Raw genomic sequence first — 26,004 nt, forward strand, 5'->3', positions numbered from 1 at the left:
ATTCTCTCAATTGCATCCAAAAGATCGGATGGACATAGGTTTCCATCACTTGCCAACCCTTGTTTTGTATCATTGCAGGAATCCTATAACCCTATCCGCATAATTTATTGTGCAATGTGTTCTTTACGCATAATAACATTAACCTTTTGCTGTTTCCAAGGCCATTTTATGGGGGGGGGGGGGTGTCTGTCTGTCTGTCTCTCAAAACCTGGGAATTAACCAGAGTTCTCCTTTGCGTGGATGTCACTGCACTAATCCTATGCTTAAAAACTTTGCTAGACAAGCAGACATTTAAGATTATCAGATTCAGTATGTCTGTGGGAGCTGCTGTCCACCACAGCTGAGTTCCCTGCTGCCATTTTTGCATAATGTATGCATCACTCTCGCCTTAAAGGGTATTTTCTTGGTATATAAATAAAGTTTTTTAAAGATCTTACAAAGAAAAGATTTAGAAGTAAAGGTCAGTAAACATTGCATTTCATTTTTATCCACTTAGCTGCATCATCAAAAGTATTTTTGTTGATTTTATTTCCATGTATGTGTCAGGAAAGAAATATTTGATTCTTGATCAGAATGTATTTAGTATTTAAAATGCTTATGTTTGGTCGTCTTCTTCAAAAATTCAACCCCATACAAGAGTTTAATATTGACATTCTTTCAGAAATAGGTTAGGCTTTTACAAAATCTGAAACCTCCTCTAACCCCTTTACTTTACAAAACAGGTGCCATTGCAAAGCTGTATGAAGAGTAGATCCAACCTATGATTCTTAAAATACTTTAGAATGAAATTCTGTGCCTATGTTCTTCGTTTAGGTGATGAGGGCTATACTGGATCAATATTAATATTTCGAAGTTTAATCTCTTCTGTTCTGATTGAGACTTCTACTAAGACTAGAAATGAAGTAACAGATTCAAGTATTGGAACGGATTTGATTTGTGCTCCTACGATGTACAAGTTTGAGTCTGTTATTTGCAATTATGGTGGAGCCTAGTCCCTATCTCCTCAATAAATAGGCCCTACTGCCCTAGGAAGAGTCAACTCCTCCCCTCCCATTATAGGTGGGGCCTCTCATTATGATTTTTTTCTGCTACATGAGGATTTCACAGCACTGCTTTCTATGGTTGTATTTTCAAACCCGTCTATTACACTCGCACTGTATGTAAATCATAAAAAAAAAAATCAAAGATAAGGCAAAACATTTACAAAAAGGTAACGGTAATCAGCAATCCATTACTCAGGGCCTGATTTTGATATTGGCTGGACTCTGTTCCATCCTGGTAGGGGTTCCAAGTACTCTATCAATCTGACTGCAGGACACCCTCTGTATTTAGGTGCTGCGGCAAGAGATAGTTGACCGTGGCGGTCTTCTCTACTGGCTAACAGTACGCTGTCTCCATCATGCTGGCGGGTTTGCGTCAATCAAATTTAGATGTTACCAATGTGCTGGTGGCAGAGTCCGGACGCCTTGGTGATGTGGAGCCGAGAAGTACTACTCATCATTATCTTACTACGCATATATGTTTTGAATGTCTCATAATGTATATATAGGTAACATGCAATGTCCTTTTGTTACATACAAAAACAACAATTGATGGACAGAATGCAGAACACTATCATACATTCACCCCTGTACTGAGATCTGGGCCTAAATCCATCGTTTTTTTGCTCACCATGCCATAACAGTTTGAACCCAGCCGTATGCAAATCAGTCTTGACCCTGTGTCCAATGGGAAGAGTCCAGCCCGAACTGCCAGGCCAGGTCCTCCCTGGACTGTAAACAAGCATCCTAGGACCGGTTTCGGGGTTTCAGCCCTCATCAGCCAGGATAGCTTGACTCCAGCAGCAAGGAGAGCACAGGACCAGCATCTGACAGCCGCTTCTGCCTCTGACGCTGTCCGCCAACACATAAATGTAGCAGGCGGAGAGCCAGCGGGCGGGAAGATCGCCGAAAAGGCGATGGCGGGAGCTGATCTGTCAATATGTAAATCAGGCCCTCCGTTAGTAGAAACTGGAACATTACAAACTATGTGCAAAAGGAGGGAATCGGGTGACTAAAAGAAATATGTCTTTAGCTGTTTATGAAAAATTATTACAAAATTTACAAAGATGAGCACAAATTTAGAGGGAATGACAATTCTCCAATTAACATGCAGAGAGAATCTTGATTTCATTAAAGACTGCGGATGCTTTCTTTGTTGAACATAATTTCTTTTTGTCAAGAAATTTGTCTGGGAGTTTCTCCTGAAATCTTTTAAAGTCTCCAGAACCCAAGGGTCATTTGTCCCTAATAATCACTTGTGTGCAAACAGCTTTACTCTTCCGCCCACCTTTACTTGAGATGAACCAATACAAACCTTGGTACTCACCTTCATGTCCTATACTTTGAGACTGTGATCTTCCTCCTCTGGGTCTAGATCTTCTTCTCATGGATAGAATCCGGTTGAGGACTGGAAATTCCTCCTATGTCCTTTTAAATTATAGGATTAAGAATGGGAGCTTCTGATACCTCGCCCTGCAGCCAGTCCGCTCTGTCAGCCCTTCCAAAAATGTGTGTCCCAAAAATACGCCTCATATTAAATTGGTCTTTAGTCAAGGCTGTAAGGGTGGACACACACCTCCAGCTTCATCAACATACAAATTTGCGATTCCTTAATAGCGAAAATTACTGATTCGCTATTAAGGAATAGCAAAATGCTATTCATCAAGAAATCACTAAAAAAATAGCGATTTCTACAAATTCCTTAATTGCGAGTCGCAATTAAGGAATATCTCCCCATTCATTCCTATGGGCCCAGAGGCCCATAGGAATGAATGGGAAGACAATCTCAATTTGCTAATCGCAATTAGCGATTCGCAAATTGAGATTGCGATTTCAAGGGTGCAGGGGTGTCCAAAGGACACCCTGTTGCACCCCATGAAATTGATGTGTGCACATATGTTGCGCACACACATGCCCTTAGGGCATGTGTGTGCCCAACATGAAACTTTGAAAAATGCACTTTACTGCATTTTTCAAAGTTTTTGCTATTTACCACGTAGTTAGACTTCGCAGTAAATAGCGGCCCCAGATTGCGAATTCGCAATTTTAAAATGGGTCATGAATTGCATTTAAGGAATCTCTAATTGAGATTCCTTAAATGCATTTAATTGCAATGTAGCGATTTCTAGAATTGCGATTTTGTGCATTTGGGATGATGAATCCCAAATGCAAAAATAGCGCTCGCAAAGGGCCAGATTCTCAGAATCTGGCCCTTTGCGAGCCGATATTCCTATGATGAATCTGGCTGATACTTCCCTAATGACTTAATAAAGTCATGACCGAAAAGGAGGCCTTCAAGATCTCCTACCGTCTCGTTATTGGCCAGTTAGGCAAGTTTGGATCTATGCTCAATGAGGATGGCTTTTTTCCTCTGAGTTATCAGACCTGTGGTGGCATTACTCAGCATACAAATTGCCCATTGGCTTCAACACCTCAAGAGCTCAATAACATAGCTTTGTCTTTTAAATGTGCCTCATATGCCATATCTAAGATGTATTTCAGAGGGCCCAGGATGTCTAGTAATCTGCCCTGGAATTGTTTTAGACATCGTTCAAGGCCGTTTCCCGGGTCTTTACCTGATTTGAACAGCTCAGGGTCCAGATTGGTATGTTCGGCTCGCATCAGGTTATGATGCTGTCTCTCCTGTGGTTTTCTCACTCACTGTTTAATACATTTGGCCATATGTGACAAGGGCCACCATTCTAAACTGGGTGGATGTCATTTGAAATCTGGGCAAAACATATCCTCTCCTAGAGGATCCTTAACTGATTTGGAGGTTGAGGGGCACTGTAAGTCATCATCCAGACTTTCAAAAGCTTTTAACCCTTCATCAGGATCGAAAATAAACTCCTCAAATCCCATATTATCATTGGCATCATAATTATCATCCAGGCTGAAGGACTCCTCGTTACCTCTTGTGCCGTTGTTTTTGTACCGAAACGGACACCATCATTTTTTGGAGTGCTAAAGTTACCCCAATATTTTGTAGCGCTAAGGCTACCACTCGTAGATGATAGGGATTCTTCCCTCATTGTTCCTGAACCAGATAAAGTATTTGAGTTTCTTGTCAGATGCCTTGTCTTTTTTGTAGGGCCCTTGGCCCCACTTTTTGTAGGTAATTCTTCATCAGAAACCTGAGAGATACTCCTCCTCTGAAGCAATACTTTTCTTGCATTTAAAACTGCCTAGAGACACAAATCACTCAGCTAATGAATGATAATGAGTAGTTTCTAAGAGAAAATGGCACCTCCAGCTGCAAAAAGAAGACACTGTATGGTACGTTCAGTTTGTGTATCAACTGACAGATAACTACAAAGTAATGGTGTTGTCGTGGTTACAAATATCCATTTTATAACCAATCCAAAATGGTGGCTGACTTTAGTCTGTCCTCTTTCTATGCTAACATTTTAAAAACTTTTTTTAAGATCTCGGCTAGCGTAGGCTGCGCAAAAGCGCAGTCTCGCTGGCGAGATTTTTAGGTCTCGGCTAGCATAGGCTGCGCACACACGCGCAGTTTCGCTGGCGAGATTTTATGTTTTCAGAGTACTTTCACTAGCGAGGTTAAGACCCGCCCCTCTTTTCCATTGGCTGACATCACCGTTCATGCTAAAGGGTGGCCAGCCATTGGAAAAGTGGTATTAGTGACGTTCTCTTTTCTCTTTTGAAGCCGTCCCACTTGGACTGGCTTCCATGACATACGTGTGTGGTAAAAGTATTGTTATCTTCTTTATGGGGCGAAACAGATGGCCCCATAAAGAAGATAATAAACCTTTTACGCAAGCCGTCCAAGTGGGACGGCTCTAAAAGAGAAAACTCGGCGTCGTGGCGAGCGCACTTTAGGTATCGTCCCGGCACTCGCGCTTTACTTTTAACTTTAAAAGTAAAGAGCGGGTGCCGCGATTATACCAAAAGTAAAGAAATAGATGTTTTTTCTATTTCTTACTTTTGGTATAATCACGGCACCCACGCTTTACTTTTAATGTTATAAGTAAAGCGCAGGTGCCGCGATTATACCAAAAGTAAAGAAACTGAAAAAACATCTATTTCCTTACTTTCAGTGTAATCGCGGCACCCGCTCTTTACTTTTTTACGCAGTGTGTCCTAGAACACGTAACTAGTTCAAAATGGAATCTGAAAAGTGAAGTTGAACTCTGCAGACAAGTAAGAAAGAAGCTACTAGCCAACGTGAGCAAAGGTTAGCCCGGCAAACCCACCAACAACCACTGAATATATATCAGGCTTTTTAGCAACAGTTGGTAAAAAACATATAAAGCTTGTTATTACCATATCATTGGCTACAATATAACCCTGCTTTTGTGACGGCTAATCCTGAAATCTCTATTGGTCATCGGTGTGACTACTCTGTACTGTCATTCGCTAAAAGCATAATTTGTAGGCTTTCTTGCTTGTTTGATCCACTCTGAATGCGGAGCAAACGTTGTGCTGCACAATGCGAGTCTAATGCTCAGCTATCCAATCATAATAGGGAATTGTTCAGCGTGGTTAAGTCAATGAACGGACAGTATCTTACCAAAAGGCAGGTTTTGTCTGTGTCTTGCAGCCAATGGCAATTAGCAGCGACAGCTGTTTGAATGAATGGGGATGCAAGGTCTACTCCTGCCAACAAATGGGATGGAAGTTTTATTCCGGGGACGAGAATTGCTCGTAAGTTCTGCAGCATGAGCAATGAAGGGTCCTGTGAATGTGGTGGGCAGGTAAGACGAGCGGAATGAGTGAAAGCTATGGAAAATAAGGGTAAAATGAAGGGACGGGTGAGAAGCTGGGAACGTGTGAGAAATGGCTGCCAAGGACAAGTCGGTATGGAACAGGAGGAGATGTATGGAGCTGCTGAGTAAGGGCCGTAGGGCTGGGGGAGCAGCGTGCTGGAAAGTGAGCCGAGAGAGCGAAAAAAAAGTGGGGGGAAACAATACATAGGTTTGGGTGACACCTGGGAGGGTGCAAGCGTGGATTATGCAATCCCTCACTCTATCCCACAGGTGAGTGTGAAATTATGTAATATGAACCCTCCTACAGTTTCTATACCAAACCCTGCATATTGTCTTGTTTTCCTCTCATTCCGTTTTATTTCCTTCCGAGTTTCGTTTCCTCCCTTCCCCTTTCTTTTCTTCCTTTATTCCCAACACAGTTCAAGCTTGAACTTCTCCTCCCCCTTCCTCTTTCTTAAGTTAAGCATCATTTTGTCAACCCTCCTCCCTGTCCTCCTTGCCTCACATATTTTACCTTTCCTCTTTTTTCTTTACTCTACAGCTTTCTTCCTGCTCCTCAAAATAATTTCCTACATCCAACATTCTTTTTTTTCCTTCAGTCCTTGATTTATTTGCTCTCCTATTCTTTTTCTATCTTTGCTTCCTTTCACTGTCTCACTCCTCCATTCACTGCCTCATGGCTCCCTCAGTTTCTTTCTTCCTTCACTGCCTCATGGTTCCCTCAGTTTCTCTCTTTCCTCGAGCTTTTTACTCAGCAATTCATCCCAATAGATCATACCAATAGCTGTAGGTATTTAGCCGATTACACTGGCGAAATTGGTAAAATTCTCAAATGTTCTAAGTAGAAATTCTTGAAATTTTGCATTGCGTGGTTTTGTGTAACTTTTCTAAGCCCGAATGTGCGCCTCACAAAGATACGTCCTGTGGAATACCAGTTGGAAACTGGTTTGCACAGGAATTGTCTTGCTTAAAGACATATTCTTTTCGAAATAGTCTCCTGCCCGTAGCTAGCAAGATCTTTATACACAGGGTGGTGGAGGGGGAAGAGATAAAAAATTGACTAAGGATACCGGAAAATCACATTTCACTGAAAGTCTGCAACGTTTTCATGCAATTTAATGAAAATTCGCGAGAAAAAAGGATGGTGTTTCGAACAACCCTAGTTTGAATGGGATATTAATCTTTCCCTTTTACACGTTCTGCTAAAATAAAACCAACACGCAACATGGCATGCAAAAATAATTGTATAACACCATATAAATGTTAATAATAAATATAAAAATAAAAATAAATAAAAAGTTTGTCATTCACAATGCCAATAGCTCTAACTTTTTCGAAGGCGAGACCTATTGCATTGTAAATGCTTTTTTATTAGGAGCAACTGCTTTATAATCAGCAGCTGAAAGCAAACACCCAAAATCACCATCACTGGCAACTTTGGGGTCGTATGTGTATTTCTACTCAGCGGATGCAGTGCACATGAGTTTGCAGCCGCCTCCCAACACCCAGCCTTCGCTTCGAGCTGTATTTCTGGGCACTCTAATGCATCAGAAGTACGTGAAGCACTTATCTCTTAGTCGCGGCCCGTTCCTCGACTATACAACAAGGTGTGGTACCGTGAGGCTAGGATGCCTTGAAGCTGTGACTGTGCTTCAGAGGACTAGCAGGATTTATCTCACCAGCATTGCGCTCGCTGTACAGTCATGAAATTTTAACAAACACAAATAGCTAGTGAGCCTCTTGCTGAAATACACATAAAGTATTCAGAAAAAGTTCCTGAAAAACAGTCTATTTTTATAGGGCATAATCTTATTTTAATTTTGCCAATTGTAACACCTTCCTAAAGGTGTGTTATAACTAAATGTAAGTTTTTTTTTTTTTTGAAATTTAAGTTTTTGTTTAAACTTCCCCCAATCTGCCTTATCAAAACGTACTGAGTAGAAATAACCAAGCCATCTTTACTAATTACTTCCTTAAATAAGAAACAAATTGTATAACTTATTATCATTTTCTCCGTAGACTGGAATAACCTGTCTAACATTAAACCATGTAAGGTTAGCGACCAGCTAAATGGTATAATATGTTATTTTTGTTAATTTTTTTTGTCAAGCGCAACCTATACCCGTAGGTGTCTATGTGTTGCTTCGGTTACAGGGGTCTAACTTTCCATACCAAATAAATCTTATACTGGGTTATTAGTTAAATAACCATGGTTTTAAAGTCTTCCTGAAAGAAAAGAGATCTGATATACCTTCATTATGTAGAGGGAGAATATTCCTTAGTTTAGAGGCATTAGCTACAAAGCTTCTTCCTCCCGAAAAAGATAGTCTGAAAGTTGCAACAGCAAAATGTTTGGCCCCGAGAGAGCGTAACTGCCTGGTAGTACAGTACTATTTAAAACTGTTGAGCAAATATACAGAGCCTGTGTTATGAAGTGCTTTATGGGTTATACACAGGGCTTTGAAATCAATTATTTATTTAACGGGAAGCGAATGAAGCTTTCGCAATGCATGTTTAACCGTTTAATGTTTAGGAATGCCAAGCAGCATACTTGCTACTGCTATTTGGAGAACTTGCAGCTTGTGTAGGAGTTGCTATTGTGCATTCAGGTATAGTCCATTACAATACTCGAGTTTAGACAGAATCAAGACTGTCACAACTGTCTTTTGTAAGGCCTAGGGAATATAATTAAGCATTTTCTTTACGATTTTTATGGTGTAGAAGATAGAAGAAATGGTAGAATAAATTTGGTCTCCATATGTATATTTGCTGTCTACTAGGACTCCTAAGTTTTTCACTTTCATAGCCAGTGTAGGAAGATCTCCAAACTCTTGAGTCCACCACGAAGCGGACCAAAAAAGGTTTATTTACCAAACAAAATGACCTCTGCCTTTCCTGAATTTAATTTCAGGCAGTTCCTGCTCATCAATTTGCTGACTGCCAGCATACAATTGCTAAATCTATTATTAGTGTTCCCGTTGTTGCTGGGTAAGGATACAACAATCTGCGTGTCATTGCATAAAATGTTAGGAGAAACTTAAAGATTTGATCAGAATAGCAAGTAATGTCCTATATACCTTAAATAACGTAGGGTTCAACCCCTATCCCTGAGGGACTACGCTGGGTAGTGAGAAATCATCTGATTCAGACTCCCCAGATGACACTGTTCTCTCTCATCAAGAAAGGAACTAAGGAGGACAATCTTAGAGAGACGGTCAATCAGCAGTCCATGATTGACTGTATCGAATGCTACCGACACGTCAAGCAGGATTAGCTCTACTTTTCCCCTTTATCAAGGGTTTCTCTTATCTCCTCAGTTCCTACTATCGAGGCTGTTTCCGTGCTTTGGCAGTCCCTAAAACCAAATTGTGTAGTATCAAGGAGCTGATGGTTTTGTATGAAAGTGGCCAACTGTTGGCTTATTGTTTTTTCCACAATTTAAGCAGGGAATGGGAGCCTTGAAATCGGATGGTAGTTATTTGGGTTCTTGGGATTAAGATTGTTTTTTTTAATAGTGGAAACATCCATACTTTTTTCCATTGCTTCAAGAAATATCCTGTTGTAAACATCATGTTTACATGATGACCTATGACCCTGCTCGCAGGCAGGTCACTCCCCACGCTGCTGCACGGCTCTGCCTGCATTGTTTTTGCTTAATCTTGTATTTTTCCCTTGTGCCTGTACTTGCTTTCTTGCCCAGACTTGGTTTTATTCCCCTGTGCCTGTACTTGCTTTCAAGCCCAGACTTGTTTTTATTCCCCTGTGCCTGTACTTGCTTTCTTGCCCAGACTTGTTTTTATTCCCCTGTGCCTAACTTGCTTTCTTGCCCAGACTTGTTTTTATTCCTCTGTGCCCGTTATTGTTTTCTTGCCTAAACTTGTTTTTCCTTCCTGTGCTCCGTTCTCCCGCGGCCCCCGCCCGTTGTTGTCTCCCTGCGGCCCCGCCCACCTGCACTCCCATTCGCCGCCCCGCTCCCGCCTTCCCCTCCCTCCCACATCCCCTCATTTGGAAGCCTCTATGCGGGCGCGCCGCTGGCGCACCTAAGGCAAGCCCGTCTGTGCCCGTCCATGCCTGGACCACGCCCAGCACCAGGACCCCTGGACACCACGAACGCCACGACGCCCGTCACCGCTACGATGCCAGAACCCTCCACGCACTCAACAACGGACGATCACACACCTGCTTCCTGGCCGAACCGAAGCGCACCCACGGAGCTTTCACCTGCCGGAACTGCAGCTTCACAAGCATCCGCCCCACCATGCTGCCGACCAGGAAAGAACCCAACAACCTCAGATGCATCCTTCTCAACTACCGCTCCGCCCGAAAACATGCCGTTGGACTCTGGGACCTACTCGACTCAACCTCCCAGACATCGCCTACCTGACGGAGACCTGGCTGAACCCTGCCTCGGCAACTGACATAGCCATAGCCGTCCCGGAAGGCTACAAGATCACCCGCAAGGACCACACCAACATAGCGGGAGGAGGAATCGCCATCGTCCACAGGAACACTCTCAGAGTCTCAACCAACACCGACGACACCATCAGCACCGCCGAACACCTGCATTTCCAGATCCACACCGACCCCAACACCACACTCAAAGGAACCCTCATCTACAGACCGCCCGGACCCCGACCACAGTTCAGCGACTCCATCGCCGACTTCGTCAGCACTACATCCTCCTCGGGGACCTGAACTTCCACCTCGAGAACAATGACGACACCAACTCCACCACCTTGATCGACAACCCAGCCAACCTCGGACTCAGACAACTCGTCACAACACCCACCCACTCCGCCGGTTACACGCTTGACCCCATCTTCTCCGCAAGCCCCCACGTCTCCTTCAACCATACCACCAAACTCCACTGGACCGGCCACCGCTGCATCCACTTCACCTTCAAGAAGCCCACCACGCACCACCGCACCCAAGAGATGCCTCACCGTTGATGGAGCAAAGTCACCGAAGACGAGCTAACCACCACCCTCACCCAAAGCCCACCCGCCGACTATACCGACCCCGACACCGCCGCCCGCAACCTCAGACAGTGGATCAACGACTGCGCCAACACCCTCACCCCGATCAAGAAACCCTCCAACAATCATACCAACAAGAAAGCCAGCTGGTTCACTGAAGACCTCCGGGCCTCCAAGCAAACCTGCCGAAAGCTGGAGAAGATCTGGCTCCGTGAACGAACACCGGACAGCCACGCCGCCCACAAGAATGCCACCCGCAGACACCATCACCTCATCAGATTCGCCAAAAGGGCCTCCTTCAAAGACCGCCTAAACAACAACGCGCACAACAGCAAAGAGCTCTTCAACATCGTGAAGGAACTCGTGAAGGAACTCTCCAACCCCAGCCCCAACACCAACGACGTCCCACCCTCGCAAGACCTGTGCGACCTGTGCGACACGCTGGCCCCCTTCTTCCACCGCAAGATCACAGACATCCATGACAGTTTAAACGCCACGACTGCCCCGACAGCCACTGAGACCTCCGCCCCCACGACCACCATCCGCACCAACCGCCTACTCTACTGGACCAACATCAACGACGATGACACCATCAAGATCATGAACACCATCCACTCCGGATCTCCGTCAGATCCATGCCCACACCACATCTTCAACAAAGCCAGCACATCCATCGCACCCCATCTCCTGAAAATCATCAACACCTCCTTCCTCCAGCTCTGAAGCACGCCGAGATCAACGCCTTACTCAAGAAACCCATGGCGGACCTCAATAACTTCCAGGCCATCTCCCTGCTCCCGTTCCCGGCAAAGGTCATCGAGAAGACCGTCAACGAACAACTGACCCGCTACCTCAAGGAGAACAACATCCTGGACCCTTCCCAGTCCGGGTTCCGCAGCAACCACAGCACCGAGACTGCCCTCATCGCCGCCAACGATGACATCAAGTCCCTGCTGGACAACGGAGAAACGACGGCCCTCATCCTCCTGGACCTGTAAGCCGCCTTCGACATGGTCTGTCACCACACACTACGAACACGCCTCCACAATGCTGGGATCCAAGAGAAGGTCCTGGACTGGACCACCTCCTTCCTCTCCGGCAGAACACAGAGCGTCCGCCTTCCCCCCTTCTGCTCCGAAGCCACCGAGATCATCTGCGGCGTACTCCCGGGCTCATCCCTCAGCCCAACCCTGTTTAACATCTACATGGCACCGCTCGCCCATGTCGCCCGTAGGCACGACCTCAACATCCTCTCTTACGCCGATGACACCCAGCTGATACTCTCCCTCACCAAGGACCCCCACACCGCCAAAACCAACCTTCACGAAGGAATGAAGGCCGTTGCTGAATGGATGAGGAACAGCCGACTGAAGCTGAACTCTGACAAGTTGGAGGTCCTCATCCTCGTATCCAACCCTTCGGCTTGGGACGACTCCTGGTGGCCGACCGCACTGGGAACCACTCCAACAACCACCGACCACGCACGCAACCTAGGTGTCATCCTCGACTTCACCCTCTCCATGATTAAACAGGTCAACACCGTCTCCTCCTCCTGTTTCAACCCCCTCTGCATGGTCCGTAGGATCTACAAGTGGATCCCCACTGAAACGAGAAGAACAGTCACCCAGGCACTTGTAAGCAGCAGGTTGGACTATGGAAATGCCCTCTACACAGGAGCCTCGGCCAAACTCCTGATACAGCTCCAACGCATCCAGAACGCCTCTGCACCCCTGATCCTCGACATCCCTCGCCGCAGCCACATCACACCCCGCCTGAGAGACCTGCACTGACTCCCGGTCAACAAGAGGATAACCTTCAAGCTCCTCACCCACGCACACAAGGCACTCCACAACACCGGACCAACGTACCTCAACAGATGACTCAGCTTCTACAGCCCCACCCACCAGCTCCGCTCCGCCGACCTCACCCTCGCTACAGTCCCCCGCTTCCAAAGAGCGACCTCAGGTGGCAGATCGTTCTCCCACCTCGCCGCCAAGACCTGGAACACCCTCCCCATCCACCTACGGCAGACCCAAGACCTGCTGACCTTCAGAAAACTCCTCAAGACCTGGCTTTTCAAACAGTAGCCGCATTCTCCACCCCAGCGCCTTGAGACCCTCACGGGTGAGTAGTGCGCTTTACAAACGATATGATTGATTGATTGATTGATGTTGACAATTCCTGTGAGTTGATTTGCAGTTATGTCAGGAGCCATTTGAACACAGAAAGGGAATAATGATCTAATGGAGAGCTAGATTTATTTGATTTGATTAGCTATATAACTTGTTCCTTTTTTTAGAGGAGTAAATTCAGTGAGCGTAACATTCTCTAGTTGTAAGGAGGACAAACTGTTGTCTTTTCAGGTCAGGCTTAATGTTAGAAGATCATTTATTAAATATAACTTCCACTTTGTTTAAGAAGAAGATCGCAAACATGTTGGAAATAATTGGCTATTCCTTATTGTATTAGCGCAAGGTACATTAGAAAGCGTATTAACTGTCAAAAACATTTTTTTTACTGAATTGTTTGGCAATTCAGTTTTGGGCGTCCTTAAGTAAGGGTTTCAATGAACGCTAACTAGATGTTCAGTAAGCCCAATTTTTATTTCCACAAAAGACTTTGCGGGACGCCAAACAGAAGGAGATAGCCTCCCTTTCATGATCAGCCACAATCCTGGGTGGCATACATTACAGGGGAAATAGGAGGGCCCTCACATAATAAGTATGTATGTAGAAGACCTGGGAGTCTGTGCGATAGGTGCACGAAGAGAGGAGGAACAAGAATTCCTGAAGCGAGAACTACTAAATTCAAAGAAACCCAGCACGATCCTGCATAGTCCTAAAGAAGGTCAGGAAAACTTTTTCAGATGGAGCAACAGCCAAATTCAAAGAGTGCCATGAGGCATTAAGGTGCACCATCACAGGCTTTGCACAAAGACTGAAGTCTGACCTAGATGACATTGTCCTAGACAAAAGTAACTGTATTTAATTGTGTGCAGCGTTAGGCAATGGTCCATTTTGTCCTGCTTCTCATTCCCAAATAATAGAAATTCAGCACTTCCACATGGAGGCACGCACACGGTAAAGCAAGAAAACACTTGAAAAGTGGTTTCACTCTCATAAAATAAGGCACATCAAAAAGTGTTTTCAGAATAAAGTGTGGGGTATTATTTGTGCAACACTCTCTAACAGAAAGGCTTTCTCAGGTGTCAAATGAAACACTATGCAAATGTATCTATATATATATATATATATATATATATATATATATATATATCTGCTTTCCACCAATCCCTACATACTATGGAAACTGCATATCTCGACCTTTACAAGAAATAGCTTCAGCATTTTTCAAATAATCGAGTAAGATGTATCTTCTATTTGAACACATTTGATTCTGATTAGTTGTGATAAATCTATTGGTTACCTGAAGCAAAATATTTATAGGTCAACTGTAGTATGTACCTGATATTCTCCAGCTCAGCTCCAATATTCAAATGTAACAAGTCAAGGAAATATATTGTTTGATAATCCCTCCAACAAATATGTGAAATGGGGAGCAAGAGTCCAAAGAGCTGCATTATAACAGCCTACCTCCAGAAATATGCAGTGAGAATCACCCTCTCTTATTTCATTTAGAAAAGCCTTAAAAACCTATTTTCATTGTAATCCTTCACTTGATTCACATTCTGTCTATTCTCTCAAAAGTGCCAAAAGACTCCTTTTGGAGTGAAGGTTGTGCTCCGCAACATCCCTATAATAAACAAATCCATTTTTGTGCCAAGCTTTATCTGCTGTCACCTTACAAAAAAAGAATGTTTAATTCCATAATAGAACATCTCAACGCTCATAATGCTGACTACAGGTAGTGGTCATCCATTCTGTCTGATTTTCACCTGGCAGAGCCAACTATTATCTATGGAGGAAACCATAAAAATACTTCAGATAATTGACGGATTCGCAAGTGGGTGAGGGATCTCAGGAGGATGACAAAAAACCAAAGCCATGGAGGAAAAGGGCAAAAGTGGTCTGGCTTGTACCCAATGCTTAATTTGAGTTAGTGGTTGTAGTGGGGATGACCAGCACTCACCTTGAATATATTACGGGCTGAGTTACACCAAATTCATTAGAGGTGCACACAGCCAGGAAAAGGGCACATTTGTAAGGCACAGGAGATTGGCCTCCTACCGCAAAGAAGAGTAAAATATATGATGCCTCAGCACAGGCAGTCAGGCACATGCACATTGCAAATTCTGTTAGGCTACTCTCCAAATATAATAGTGGCACATGGGGTTAAATGCAGGAACTACTGCATTACCACTCTGATCATCACCACTCTGATCATCACCAACAACGTGGTATGCAGCTGTTATCTCTAATGCCATTATACAGTGTACCCGGAACTCTGCAGACACAAGCACCCGCAAGGTCAACACAAGTTTTCTTATCAGACGCCACGCATGGCTCAGGGTCTCCACCTTCAAACCACTCGTGCTACACCTGCTCAATTTACCATTTGATGTAAAAATTCTCTTTGGTCCACAGATGTTGACATTTTGGAATAGTAAAAAAGGACACAAACACCACTAAAGCAATGGGGGTACTACAAACCTACCAACACTGTAGTTCCTTTCATATGGGGCAAAATGGGGATGCAGCCAAAAGGGTTTGTCCACTGACTCCGACACTGGCCATAAGCAACAGGGCTCGCATCAAAGTCACTTTATCAGAGGCTCCTCCCATAGAGATAGAGGCTCTGCAACCACTACCAAAACACCTACCTCTCCAAAACAGTGACCACCTACATCACAACATATAACTCCAATTGGGGGAAAGGTACAAGATTTTTATCCACACTGGCAGAGCATCACCACAGACTAATGGGTCCTACCAATAATCAACTCAAAGTGACACCACCCACAATACCACCAAGAACATAAAACATGCCACAAGAATATAGTACCCTTTTAGAGGACAAGGTCTAGTCTCTCTCCTTCATGAAGGGGCAATAGAAATCGTACCTTTAATACATCAGGGACACAAAGTATACTCCCTCTATTTTCTCATCCCCAAAAACGACAAACCGTTAAGACCCATCCTAGATCTCTGGCCAGTTACATCTCCTCAGAACACTTCCACATGGTCACACTAAAAGAGGAGATACCACTGCTACAGCAAGGAGATTTCATGATGGCATTACACCTCAGAGACTCATACTTCCATATTCCCATACTTCCAGTCCACTGCTGTTATTTCCGTTTTCAACTTAACGGCCAACACTACCAATTCAAAGTGCTACCCTTCGGTGTCTCTACAGCTTCAAGGGTTTTTACCAAATGCCTTGCAGTAGTGGTGGCTCACTTCAGGAGGGAAGGAATAAATATTTTTCCCTATCTTGACAACTGCTTCATCATGAGCCCAAACTACCAGCAGTGTTTTCAGGACACTAAACAGGTTATCAACCTTCTGCACGAACTGGGGTTTACCCTCAAATAATAAAGTCTCATCTGCAACCGCTACAGATTCATCCCTTCTTAGAGGCATCACTCAATTCGGGTCACAGCCAAAGCCTATCCCAGTCCCTAATCATTGCAAAGATTCACACCGACATTGCATCTTTTTCAACCACAAGCTTAACTCACAGTAAAGGTAGTGATGAGTTGTTTAGGTATGATGTCTTCCTGCATAGCCCTAGTACCACACGCGTGTCTATATATGTGCTCCCTTCAACGCATTCTTCAATCTCAATGGTCTCAAGCAGAGGGGCATCTAAAAGATCTAGTGTTGGTAGGGCCAGCGACCCATCGTGCTCCGCAGTGGTGGAACAGCAACAACTTATTAAAGGGTTGGCCCTTCGAGGCCCCAATTGCGCAAGTCACCTCTACCGCAAATGCATACCTTCAGGGGTGGGGAGCACATATGCAAGATCTCACAGTTCACTGTCTATGTACGGTATATCAGAGACAACTACACATCATTCATCTAGAGCAGGGGTCTCCGGCCTTTTCTGTAGTGAGAGCGACTTCTAATCAGTGAAAATAATCGCAAGCTACTAAAGGCTAAGCAACTCGTGCATTGTTACCAAATGCCCCAAACCAAGCTTAATTGACTTTAAGCCTTATGTCCATAGAGCCAGATGTTATGGTTTGAACAAAATACTTTCACTGAGAGTGTGGTGTAGGGAATGTATGAATAGGTGTGCATGTGAATGGGGTATAAGTTCACAAGGAGACTGTGTTTCGTATGTAAATTTGGTACAGGATATACCTAGAGAAAGTTTGAGTGCAGAAAAATGTTTTACAAACATTTTCGGAATATGGATTTTTTTTCTCCACTTTAAATTTCTCCAACGTAAAATAATGGCTATATTTTTCATTTATAAATATGGCACTGTATAGAGAGAATAAAAACTGAAGAGTTAACTTTTTTTATAGAGATTCCATAAAAAGTATCATTTACATTTTCTCCCATTTTCAAGTGTCAAATTTACAATCACCAAGCATCTTGCACCCAGTGGCCAGTACACATGGTGAGATATTTATAACAAGAACAATACATTTGTTTAAACAGGAGGAATTTTAAGTGACTAAACATGCTTTAATAAACCATTAAGATATTTAGCTTAATTGAAAGTGGAAAAGGACATTAATACCCAATGTTTCATTGAAAACGTTTTCTCTCATTTGAAAAAAATGACTATTTATTAGCTACTGGCCACTAGAAGCAAATTGCCTGCTGCTTATAAATGTGACTCTTTGAAATGGGATAAAATTAAAATGAAGAGTTAATCATAAAGGTAACTTTTCATTTAATTTTCTCATATTTACCAGCATTCAGAAACATAATTTTGTTCTCACGCTTCAATATTGAGTCGACAAGGACTTTTTTCTTCTTCAAAAAAACTTTATTAGCATTTTCATATTAGCAATTGGTACAAGGACGAGAAATGTCAAGGAGAGCCATGTTCCCCCAGCTCACCCCTGCCCCGCAACCACCGATATGCCATTTACAGCCACACCAACTATTTTGGGTGCATTCTCCCCCTACAGTTCTGTGCAATGATTTTTATGCCAACTAAACAGCATTAACTCACCCCTTCCCCCTCCGTGTCATGTTCCCATTATCTTAGTATGTGTGACATGTGTGGATTCTAAGTGTCTCAGGGTATTTCCACCCAACTCCCCTTCCGTTAGCATCCAGCCACCCCAAAACAGCAGCACCATCCTCCATATCTATCCTTCAGTTTATCAGGGTCTGCGAGTCCCTCAATCAATCAATCAATCAATCAAGGTATTTATGAAGCGCGCTACATACCTGTGAGGGTCTCAAGGCGCGTGGGGAGGGGGGAGGGAATGCTGCTACTGATCGAAGAGCCAGGTCTTGAGCCAGTAGGTCTTGGGTCTGTTGTAGGTTGGTGGGGAGGGTGTTCCAGGTCTTGGCAGCGAGGTGGGAGAAGGACCTGCCACCTGCGGTCGTTCTTCGGATGCCTCAGGTCTGCTACCATAGCTGCCCATGCTCAGGTGTCATCCTCGTGCTTTTCGTTCCTCCAGACTTGTTTCATATGGATTGATTCCACGGTCGCGCACTCACACATGTCTCACAGCCACGCGACATTCCCTGGGTGTCCAGTGCTTAGCCATGCTATTGCAATACGTCTCTTCACTAGGACTAACTCCAAAAGGACAAATCATCTACTCAATTTCTTAGTTTTAGGAGTAGGCAACAGTCCCAGCAGCACTGATTGAATCTCCCTGGGGATTGTCCATCCTGTAGCTGTTTGCAAACGTGCAAGTATAGTCCCCAAATATTGAGTTAGGACTGGGCATGTCCACATCATGTGTACAAAGGTTGCCTTTGTCTCTCCGCATCAGGGATAACCCTGGGCACTGAACTCCGCTCCGCTGGCGGAGTTTGTGGAATTTTGCATACTCCACGTTCCGCGGAGAATGCAAAGTTCCTGCAAAACCTCCGACTCTGCAGCGGAGCGGAGTTCAGCCCTGTACCCACCTGTCTCCCACCCCGCAATAAATCGGTTTTTTAAATAAATTGTACAATTGAAGTAAACTAAAAGCGCACTTCCCTTATCGCGGCGTCCCAGGCTGCCCACCTCGTCCTCGCCGTAATCCCCTACATCAGACATACGTCATGCTCACCATGACCTATGGGATTATTTTAATTGTACATGTTATTTAAAAAAAATGTATTGCAGGGGCGGTGCAGAGCTCCACTGAGTTTTTGGCCAACTACGTAGAGCAACTCCGTCTCCTCCACCCGGCCTTAATCAGGGACACACACCTGAGCGGTCCGGGTAGATTTTGCCTAAGGTTTGCAGGGTGAGATAAACCTGATGAACGGTATTGTGTCGTATGAGCTTGAGTCGTGCATTAGAACTCAACTCCCAAACCGTCTCATGAATTCTCGACCAGTCTCGCTCCGAGAGGAGCTTCCCTACCGCTTCCTCCCACAGCATCTGCACCGGGAGAGTACCCCCAGGGAGGTCATCATGAAGCGCCTTATAAATGTGGGATATCAAACGCCGTCCCTGTGCCATATATAGCATCACTGTTAATATTTATTTTATTTTATTTTAAAGGTTTTATATAGCGCTGGCTAGACCCGGAGGTATCAGAGCGCTTTACATGAGCATCAGATCATAGTTACAGGTTACATTGTTACAAAGGTTACACAGTTATTAGAGCATGGCAAAATAGTTACCTGTAAGGTCGAGAAAAACAATAAGCACAAATACGTTAGGGGAAAAACATGCAGGGGGAAAGATTCAGGGGAGGTGGGTAGGATCTGGGGAAGTAGACAGGTAATGAAGGCGGGAAAGAGATGGGGAGGGTGAAGGACACAGCATGGAAAGAGATGGGGAAGGGCGACGGGGACACAAACCGGTAGACCGGTCAAAGCAACGTCCAAATTCCAGTAAGCTGTGCTTCCAGGGGAAGTGGTATCACTTCTCTATCTCTGTTGCGGGAGGCTCCCTTTACGCAGTGAACTCTCTCAGAGGGGTCTCTGAGACTCCAAGGCCTACATACTTGATCCTTCCCCAAAAAGGGAAGAAGGAGTGCTTTGGCAAGGGGTGCCATATCATACCTCAGTTGAGTGGCTCCCATGGCGCAGTGGACTCTCTCAGCAGGTTTGCTGAGACTCCAGAGTATAAATATTGGATCTTTCCCCAACAAGGGGACAAAGAGTGCTTAGTCAAAGGGCACAAAGGACAGGGGGCTAGGCAGACTAGCAGGCAAGGTGAGAGATTCAGGGGAGAGGGGATAGGAGCTAGGGAAGTCGACCAAGAGAGAAAGAGTACTAAATGGGAACATATTTAATTAATGAGTTATTATATAGCACTGGCTACACCCGAAGGAAACAGAGCGCTTTACATGAGGAACAATAATGGTGCCATTTACATCAGTTAAAAGTTACATATGTATCAAGAAAAGCATTTAAAGAACATAGGGGACAAGGTGAATGGCACAAGAAAGGGTAAGGGGATAGGGAAAAGGGGTAGGAGGAAGATAGGATGTAGAGACGAGGGGGAAATCTGCCCAAGGTCCGGCTGGGTAGGTGATGGCAGGGGGGGTCGGGGGGAGTCCACAACCCATCTCCTCTTTAGCTGTATGGTAGCTCCACCGGGCATCAGCCAAATCGCTTGGTCTGGGGTAAGTTCCGCAGGTTCCAAGTCCTGATGTGTAAGCAGGTTGGGGATAGGTTCAAGGTCTGGTCAATGTCCAATTGTTGTTCCAGGGAAGTAAAACAACGTGGAGGGGACCACTATGGAAGCCATTTTGGTGTCAGGCAGGGGACTGTACTGTACACTGGTGGCCATCCTAAGGTCAGGCATCTGGCAGTTAGAATCAATATCCAGGACAGTGGCAGCCAGAGAATAACAAATCCAGCGTACACACACCATCACACGCACAGACATGCACACACAAATGTGAGCATACACTCTCATATGCGCACATATGCACGCACACACACAAGCACATATACAGAAACATCCAAAAACACAAGCACACATAAAATCCCATGCTCTAGTACATGCACACGCAAACGCCATCACATGCACAGACATGCACAAGCACAGATTGTCTCTGACCCTTTACAGTGGAGGTCCGCACACGTTGGTCTGTTAGATGGCAGGGATATGGAAGTTCAGGAGGTGTTGTTCAGGCTCCTATTGCATGGAGAATTTGGCAAGGGAGGGGCTGTTGCCTATTCCACCGGCTCCCCCGGGCTCATGGGGTGTTATTCCAGCGGTTCGCACTCCCCTCAGAATGTGTGGGTGCTGTGCCGGGACGTCAGCAGTGTGCACGCTTGGGAAGAGTGAAGGTGTTCTGTTGGGCATCTTTTCTTCTGCCCCTCATGTAGGGCTCACTACTTGATCTCCTTCTAGCCAGTAGTCCTCGATGCGTTGTGGGTTCTTCGCTCTAACACCTCCCTTAATTGTATTATGCCGCTTCCCAGAGGCCGAGGGGGACATGCCTCATCTGCCGGTACAGTAACTGTTGCCCCAGTATTGGAACTTTCATAGATTCCCATGCTTTGTATCATTCCCCGTCGTCAGCCTGGGAGCCTCTGTAAATAGAAAATACCATAGCAGTATGTACAAAAGCGAAAGAAAGGCCTAGGCCTCATCTCATTTTGTAGCATATCTACCTCTTTTTGTAAAAGAGACCAAAATTTTGCAACGACCAATCAGATTAGCCTCCCCCCATAGAACCCACATGAGAGAGCCTCAGAGCCTCAGATTTTCCACAGCACGTTGTGCTAAGGGAGTCTCCACTGAGCTCTGCTCAGATTTCTCTTCAACTTTTGGATTTCAACTGTATTTCTTCAGGATGCTGTTTTTCCCTTTTTTCATCATCAGACATGGAGAAAAAAGGCCTTTTTAGAGCTTGTGTTACATGTTGTAAAAGGAGTCGTTTAGGTGAATGACCCTCATAAGATGGCATTTATTGCCTGCATCCGGACCACAAGTTCTAGGTAAGATAAACATAAGGGTCTGTGAGGGCCGTCTTTTACCTGGTTCCAGAAGCTAAAATCTAGAACAGATCCAGTTTCTAGTATGACAATGATGAGGCCTCGTCGGCTGCGTCTTCGTGAAGATCTGAGAAGGAATACGATCTCACCCGGTTTCTTGTGAGCAGCGCACTCAAAACGCCTTCAAAAGACCTCCCATGGGTCTGACAGGCGCAGTCCAACTAAATCTCCTCACTGAGGTGTAAAGGAGAGGATGGGACTTACAAAGGAAATTCCTCAAAAAGCCTCTAAAAAAGACCTCCCTGGGGTCTGACAGGCGCATTCCACCTGAATCTCCTCACCAAGGTGAAAAGGAGAGGAAGGGACTTATAACAGGAGAAACTGGTGTGAGGAAGTCTAGCTCGTCGACGACTATGGCAGTGTTGACGATGGCAGTGTCGAAGATGACACCGTCGACGACGATGGCAGTGTCGACGACGACACCGTCAACGACGATGGCAGTGTCGATGACGATTCACCGTCAACGACGGTGGCAGTGTTGACGACGATGGCAGTGTCGACGACGATGGCAGTGTAGACAACGACGGCGTCGACGACGATGGCAGTGTAGACGACGACGGCGTCGACGACGATGGCAGTGTAGACGACACCGTCTACGACGATGGCAGGTAGACAACACCGTCTACGACGATGGCAGTGTAGACGACATCGTCAACGAGGGTGGCAATGTAGACGACACTGTCAACGATAGCAGTGTAGACGACACCGTCGATGCCAGTGTAGACGATGTCTACATCGTCTACGACAACCGTCAACGTCAGTGTCGAAGGATATAAAATTAATTAAAAAAGTAAAAAATAAATAATAAATAATAAAAACTGTCAGGGAGAACAGCCTGTGACAGAAGGGCATGATGTAGTTACAGTGCCAGATGACGATTGATTCATCTGATGAGGACCAGAATGTGGAACATATCCAAAATCCTGACGCAGAATATCCCAGATCCGACATAGGGGGTTTCCATAATCTTATGGAAAGAGCATCTAAAAGATTTGGCCTTTCTGTTCCTGTGGTACAACCAGACTGTTTCACTGTTTCACCATTATTACGATTGTATTCACGTCTTCTATGCCATTCTTAGGTGTATGGCTGCATAGTCCCCCAATATTAGTGCTGCGTCAGTGGCCGGGAAACCGGCAGGGTGTGAGGCCAAAACCTCCTGCTCCCCACATGGGCTCCCACCTCCAAGGGGGGGAAGCTCGCTGTCGATAGCAGCTCTTCTTATGTAAAGAAGTAAATCACCTATGTGTATAACAATTGTATCCTCCCCCCACAAAGCCTATAATCCCTCTCTCCCATCAGGAGTAAGAGCACCATTTGACTTATCTGTACCACCCTTGCTTGAGCCTGCATCACTGTGGTCAGGCCCTAGCGTTCTCTGACATGCTTGGGTCTCCTGTAACTGTCTCATTCAGTCCCCGGCAGGTCTGCCCACCGCCACCGACCTGAACGATCCTGTTGAGGGCACCAGACAGGCCCACGGCCACCCATTAGAGTCTATCGAATCGCTTGCAAACTGACACAGAAAAAAGAAACAGGGTTTTTCCATCACTGTCAACACGTAACTTAGCTGGGAAAAGAAGGCTGTATTTCATGTTAAGATCTCGCAGACGGCGCTTAAGTGCAAGGAAGCCTTCCTCTGGTTTTGGACCCATTGTGTGTAATAAGGATAAATTGGTTGGGGTGGCCCTCAAATAGCAATGGTCCCTTAATGCGTGTGGCTTGCAGGATAGCGTCTCTATCCCGGTAATGAAATGAAAGAAACGGGCGATGATGGCTCTTAGTTGTGCGCCAGGCCGAGGCAGAGGACCAACGCCCTATGTGCTCTTTCAACATAAAAAAACTTGGAGAGTCTCTTAGGGGCCAGGACCTTGACAATCTAGTCCTCAAAGAAACTGTAGATTGTTCCTTCGGGACCTTTCTTCGGAGTCCTCCGCCCGATCATCAAGTTTGACCACCCGTTTCTGGAGTTCAATGACAGTGGCTCTGAGGGAGTGGACCTCCGTCTACAAAGCGTCCACATTCTGCTCAGTTTAAGACACCTTGCACAAGTCACAGCCCAGCAGGTTAACATCAGTGGCCACTGCATCGATTCAATATATCATGTCATCCTGGGTCGACTGGATCCGCCAGGGAAGGGGCGTCTCCCGTACCATGCAACATCTCTTTACCATGTTTTGGGGCCCTGGGAGAGGGGCTGCGCATAATTCAGTATTTTATTGGTTTGCTCTTGCGCCCCTTGCCCCTCACCATGATCTTGCGGTGCACGGACACCAACCGTTCATGGGACTTGCTTGTGTGTCCCATAGGAAAATGTCCAATTACCATTCTGCCAGTATACACCTGAGGTGGACAGTCAGCAACAGGTCCTCCAAGTGTCTCCCGTTTGCTGCACTTTCGATCTCCCACCAGGTCAGGATCCTTCTCCGCAAGGGTCTCCTGTCCGTTCTCTTGTAGCAAAGACCATCCAGTCTGGAGCACAGGTGAGCTCTTCTCCCCCAAAACGAGCCTACTCTGAGGCATCCACTCGCAGTGTTCCGCCTTTAGCCCCCTCTCTCCCGGTATACTGCTGTCCAGTGACCGGGGCTTTTCAAAGTGTTTCCTCCATCTTGTATATTCTGGAAGTGCATTCATGCGATGAGGGGCGCCATGCCCGGTCTCTGAGCTGCTCCCCCTAAGTCCTAAAACAAAAGGCGTCAGTCTAACTAACGAGAACGGTGTCCTTGCACCTGCAACAGAAGCATGAGAACGGAACAACCTTGCATGTACATGAATTTCGCTGTCTGCCTTCAAATGAGAGCTTTAAGCACATTTCGGCCTACACAGTTCAGCTAACATAAGAAATTACGAATTGTCCTTTAATAGCAAAACGTGAACCTTTATTTTAGGCCTTTACTCAATAAGATTTACACACATTAATAAATGTTGCGTCTGCAAGCTCGACTCTTCAACACGTTAAAGCACAGTTAATCGTTCCTACATGATCAACTTTAATATAGTGCACGTTTAAATCTAAGGTATTACATTACTCGTGAACTACTTCATTAAACATTTGCAATGAATATCAAGGATTACATGAGTACATTCAATTGTCATTTTACCTTCTCGACTGACATGAACTAATTTTCTATCATTACTCTTACACATTTCGTTATTACCCCACATTTCTAACGATCATCATTTAGTATAACACAAGAATATATGTGGGTGCGGACTATCCATGATTATAATGCACCAATACAATTTTTCAGATTATCATGACACTCAATCAAAGATCTCTGTTTTAAATTGTACAGGATTAAAATATGTGTTGTTTTTGCTGCACGAGTCTCCTAAAGCTTCACCTGATATGCATATATCCCGCCATCTAGTGGTTGTAGTCGGAAAGTAACACTTGTTTTTGTCAAAACAAAATATTTGATCAAACCCCTCGAGAATAGCCCCCCCCCCTTTGTGCGGGCTGCAGATTATTATTATTAATATTATTTGTGTTAGAAAATCAATAGTGATCATGCTTTTAATACAGTCCCGAGTTTGATATCTGCCTCAGAGTGAACAGGTGCACTTTAAACTATGATTCTGACAGTTTAATGGTCTTTGCTAATATTACTTAATTGAATATGCACACTAGGAAAAGCACAGATACAAGTTGTTGCCAGATTCCAGACATTCTTTCCAACATTTCCTTGGTTAGCATGCTGGGCGTTTTACATGTCCATTTGAGAAATGCAACAAAATATTGAGCATCCTTGTTAAAAATACCTCCACACTTGTCATTGTATCTTCATCCTGCAGTGAGATAAATACCAATGGTTGTTTGCATCAATAGATAGCCTTGAATGTGCTGAAAATAAAACTAGCTTGTACGAGTCCACACACAGAGAGCATAGACATACATTTGTTTGAAAAACTATTTTTTTTCAACGCTACAGCATGGATGTATGCAAACAGCCAGCACTGAAAGGGTTCACCATAGGATTGAAAACTATTGTGCCATCTTTATTGTGTCTGGGGAATGCTTATACATCCGGAACCCAAGTTAATAAACTTAGAAGTCTTGCTCCAGAGATCTTAAGATTTGATTATTCTCCTTTAGCACGGTGATTACCGGTCAACCTCAGGAGAGGACGAGGTTTTTCATATTATGTTTTGATAAACAATTGAGTCCAAGATATTGTACATTTTCTATTTTATTTTGTCAATTGTACAGTGG

General features: G+C 44.9%; 1 protein-coding gene across 4 annotated transcripts in view; it reads left to right on the plus strand.

Moving 5' to 3' along the window:
- Positions 1-26,004, plus strand: part of MXD4 (MAX dimerization protein 4) — a 317,759-nt gene that overhangs the window by 158,938 nt on the left and 132,817 nt on the right. The gene's annotated exons all lie outside the window — the stretch shown is intronic.

Source organism: Lissotriton helveticus, chromosome 2_2 (genome assembly GCF_964261635.1).
Source record: "Lissotriton helveticus chromosome 2_2, aLisHel1.1, whole genome shotgun sequence".
Classification (NCBI taxonomy): Eukaryota; Metazoa; Chordata; class Amphibia; order Caudata; family Salamandridae; genus Lissotriton; species Lissotriton helveticus.